General features: G+C 45.4%; 1 pseudogene; it reads right to left on the reverse strand.

The window, feature by feature from the left end:
- Positions 1356-3091, reverse strand: LOC109229993 (annotated as a pseudogene).

Raw genomic sequence — 5265 nt, forward strand, 5'->3', positions numbered from 1 at the left:
TTTCTTCGAACAATCGGTCCTATTAGCATTCACCGTTTTGGACAAAATACTCTTTATTTCTCGATTTGAGACTTCCACTTGTCCGCTAGCTTGTGGATGATAGGGGGTGGTCACCTGTGGTTAACTCCATACTTAGCAAGTAATAAGTCGAAAGCCTTGTAGCAAAAATGGGACCCCCCATCACTAATAATGGCCCGAGGAGTACCAAACCTCGTGAAGATACTCTTTTTTAAGAATGCTACAACACTCCGGGCTTTATTGTTGGGTAGAGCCACGGCTTCCACCCACTTTGAGACATAGTCCACCGCCACGAGAATGTAAGTGTTACCACAAGAGCTCACAAACGGACCCATGAAATCGATGCCCCAAACATAAAAAATATCCACCTCAAGAATTGTATTGAGGGGCATCTCATCCTTCTTGGAAATACCGCTGGCTCTTTGACATGCATCACATCTCTTCACCAAGTCACTAGCATCCTTGAACAGTGTCGGCCAATAGAATCCGCAACTCAAAACTTTTGAGGCCGTCCTCACCCCCCCATGATGGCCACCATAGGGAGAAGAGTGACAAGCCTCCAATATGTTCATTTGTTCACTTTCCGGTACACATCTTCTTATCACCCCATTCGTGCAAATTTTAAACAGATACGGATCATCCCAATAGAAATCCAATCTATCCCGCTTGAGTTTCTTTCTTTGGTTGGAAGAGAGCTCACACGGGACATTACCAGCCACAATGAAGTTGGCGATGTCCGCGAACCATGGCATATCACAAGTAGAAACGGAAAGAAGCTGCTCGTCGGGGAACCTATCATTAATCTCAATACCATCACATGGTCTCCCCTCTTCCTCTAACCGGGACAAATGGTCCGCAACTTGATTCTCGCTTCCCTTTCTATCCACAATCTCTAAATCAAATTCCTGAAGGAGTAGCACCCACCTCATCAGTCTTGCTTTTGAATCCTTCTTAGTTATCAAATATCGTAGGGCTGCATGGTCCGTGTGTATGATCACCTTCGCCCCCATAAGATAAGGTCAAAATTTCTCCATCGCGAACACAATAGCCAATAGCTCTTTTTCCGTCACTGTGTAGTTTCTTTGGGCCTCATTCATCGTCTTGCTAGCATAATACACAGGATGGAACATTTTGTTGATCCTTTGGCCTAGCACCGCACCTACCGACACATCACTCGCATCGCACACAAGTTCAAAAGGCAAATCCCAATTAGGTGCGGTGATGATAGGAGTTGTGGTCAACTTATGTTTCAATAGCTCAAAAGACTCCATGCAATTCTCATCAAAGATAAACTTGACATCCTTCTCTAACAATTTGCAAAGCGGGTTCACAATTTTTGAAAAATCTTTAATGAATCGCCGGTAGAACCCGGCATGACCAAGAAAACTCCTCACCCCTTTGACAGAAGTAGGGGGAGGGAGCCTTGAGATAACCTCGATTTTTGCCTTATCAACTTCAATTCCTTGCCTTGAGATTTTGTGACCCAATACAATACCCTCTTGCACCATAAAGTGACATTTCTCCCAGTTGAGCACAAGGTTGGTCTCTTCACATCTTTCCAACACCCTATCCAAGTTCACCAAACATTCCTCAAATGAATCCCCCACCACGCTGAAATCGTCCATGAAGACCTCCAAGATATCCTCCACCATATTGGTGAAAATTGCCATCATACATCTTTGGAAGGTCGCCGGGGCATTACATAGTCCAAATGGCATTCTCGAGAAAGCGAACGTGCCATAAGGACATGTAAAGGTTGTCTTCTCCTGATCCTCCGGGGCAATGAGAATTTGATTATATCCCGAGTAGCCATCTAGAAAACAATAAAAGGCCCGGCCCGCAAGACGATCGAGCATTTGGTCCAAGAATGGTAGTGGAAATGATCTTTTCTTGTCGCCTTATTCAACTTTCTATAGTCCATACACACTCTCCAACCCATAACTGTCCGAGTAGGAATCAATTCATTGTTGGCATTGGTCACTACCGTCATTCCACCCTTCTTTGGCACACATTGGACCGGAGAGGTCCATGAACTATCCGAGATCGGGTAAACCACACCGGCGTCTAACCACTTGATAACCTCCTTCTTTACCACTTCTTGCATTGCTTCATTTAATCTTCTTTGATGTTCAAGAGAGGGCCTTGCATCCTCCTCCAAAATGATCTTGTGCATGCAAAATGCGGGGCTTATCCCCCGAATATCGGCCAATGTCCATCCAATCGCCTTTTTGCGCTTTTGAAGAACTGCCAAAGTGGCGTCAACCTGCATGTTAGTTAGGCACGAAGAAAGAATAACAGGTAAAGTAGAATTTGAACCCAAAAACTCATACCTGAGGTGTGGAGGAAGTGGCTTCAACTCCAACACCGGTGGCTCCTCAATTGATGGCTTGGTTGGCGGAGTTTTGCGATTCTCAAGATCCAAGGATAGCTTCCTAGGCTCATAAGAATATGAACCCATACCATGCAATGCATTCACGCACTCCACTCTACCGGCATCATCATTGACATCCATATTGAGAAGCACGGCTTCAAGAGGATCTTCAACATTGATCAAGGCACTTATGTCATCCACTATCACCGTTGTGACAATGTCCACAAATGAACACACCTCCGTGCTATTGGGTTGTCTCATTGATTTTCACACATGAAATACCACCTTCTCATCACCCACACGGAATGTTAACTCCCCTGCTTCCACATCAACCAATGCCTTCCCCGTAGCTAGGCAAGGTCTTCCAAGAATAATAGGCACTTCGAAATCCACTTCACAATCCAATATGACAAAGTCGGCCAGCAATATGAATTTGTCCACCTAGACAAGCACATCGTCAATTATACCTAAAGGCCTCTTCATCGACCGGTCCGCCATTTGAAGTCTCATTGAGGTTGGCCTAGGTTGCCCAATTCCCAAAGTCTTGAAGACTGAGTACGGCATCAAATTAATGCTAGCCCTCAAGTCACATAGGGCCATAGTAAACTCCGCTCTCCCGATAGTGCAAGGAATAGTGAAAGCTCCAGGGTCTTCTAGTTTCGGGGCCATAGAATGCACAATCGCACTAACTTGATGCGTCATATTTATTGTTTCACACTCCATAGAATGCTTCTTGGTGACTAAATCCTTCATAAATTTTGCGTACCCAGGCATTTGTTCAAGTGCCTCTACTAAAGGAACATTGATTGTGAGGCTCTTCATCATGTCTATGAATTTCTTGAACTGATTGTCATTCTTTTTCTTTGCTAACCGCTGAGGATATGGTGGAGGTGGTCTAGGCAAGGGTGCCTTGGCCTTGGGCACCGCCGGCTCGGGTATATCAATAATGTGTTCCCTAGACGGGTTCACGGCATCTTGAGTCTCTACCCCGGCCTCATCATCAATATCAATCCGCACATCATTTGTCACTATTGGTTCAACCATATTGTCAACATTCAAAGGCACATCATCATCATGCGACTCAACTTCATCATTTACAACCCGATTCTCATCCGAGGCATGCACATCACCGCCTCTTCCACTCCTAGTTGTAACTGCCATCACATGATTGTTACCCCCCATCGGGTTCACTACCGTGTCACTTGGTGGCGCACCCTTAGGTCGGGTATTTAAAGCTTGAGAAAGTTGTCCTATTTGCACCTCTAGGTTCCGGATAGATGTGTTATGTGAAGCCAATTGTGCGTCAGAATCTTGGTTCTTTTTCATCATCTGCTCGAACATCATCTCTATCCGTCCCATATCACTCCCGGAAGAACTAGGCCCTTGCGACTGAAAGGGGGGTGGATTGTTTGGTTGTTGGAACATGGGGGGCCTTTGAAAGCTTTTCCCCTTACCACCATTATTCCACCCTCCTTGATTGCTATTGTTGTTGCTCCAATTGTTGTTGTTCCCGTTCCAATTGCCTTGGTTGTTACCTTGATTACCCCAATTGTTGTTCTGATTGTTATTGTTCCAATTGTTACCACCTTGTTGTTGATTATTGTTATTCCAATTTCCGCCACCTTGTTGATTGCCCCAATTGCCTTGGGGGCGCCATTGTTGATTCCCTTGATTTCCTCTATTTCCTTGGTAGTTATTGACATATTGACATTCCTTACTTTGATCATCATAACACTCGTTCGAATAACCACCACCATCATTGTTGTTGTCAAATTGCTCACAATTACCTTGTTGTTGTTGTTGCCCTCTTTGCCTCCTTCTTAGCATAGAAACATTCTCCATTGCATTGACTTGGCGCGGGCTTTAAACTTGTTGCAATTGCGCCTTCGCCAATTGATTCATTGTTGTTGTAAGTTCGGCAATTGCTTGGCCATGGTCATTCAACTCCTTGTGTAAATGGATGACCGTGGGGTCACCTTGAGGTACATTCGCTCGGCTTTGCCATGCCGAAGAGGTGTCGGCCATTTCATCAAGTACATCACATGCCTCTTGGTAAGAAAGTTTCATAAAGTTCCCACCGGCCAATTGGTTCACAATGCACTGATTCGTGGTGTTGATGCCCCTATAAAAAGTCTGCTGGATCATCGCCTCAGTCATGTCATTTTTAGGGCACTCCTTCACCATTGTTCTATATCGCTCCCAGATCTCGTGCAATGGTTCCGTTGGAATTTGCTTGAAAGCTAGAATCTCGTCCCGAAGAGCTGCCATATGACTTGGAGAAAAGAACTTGGCAATAAATTTGTCCGCCAATTCATCCCATGTGGTGATAAAATGATTTGGTAGCCTTTCTAACTAGTCCAACGCTTTGCCCCGAAGAGAAAACGGGAAAAGCCTCAATCTCAACGCATCCTCTGACACGTTTGTTTGTTTGCTGGCCCACCAAGCATCTACGAACCCCTTCAAGTGCTTGTATGTATTTTGGTCGGAGGCGCCCGTAAAATATCCCCTTTGCTCGAGCAAGGTCAACATGACATTTGTGATTTGAAAGTTCCCCGCCCGGATTCGGGGAGGAACAATGGCACTCGCGTACCCTTGATTTGGAAGAACTCATGGGACTGCTCTTGGCGGTGGCGGAGGAGGGTCTGGAATAGGATTGTTGTCATTTGCGTTGGCCGGACGGCCTCTTCGTGGAACTTGAGGTGGTATAACCTCCTCGGGTTCAAGATCATCTACCTCCTCCCCCGCATTCACGTTGCCAAGAGGGTCGTTTGCATTGAGAGCCATAGTACCTGATTGATCGACACAAACAGAATTAGTAAACAAGAAGGAAAGAGAAGCAAAGCAAAACTAACTAAACAGATAGTCAACACTGTAAG

This window comes from Nicotiana attenuata, chromosome 7 (genome assembly GCF_001879085.1).
Source record: "Nicotiana attenuata strain UT chromosome 7, NIATTr2, whole genome shotgun sequence".
NCBI lineage: Eukaryota > Viridiplantae > Streptophyta > Magnoliopsida > Solanales > Solanaceae > Nicotiana > Nicotiana attenuata.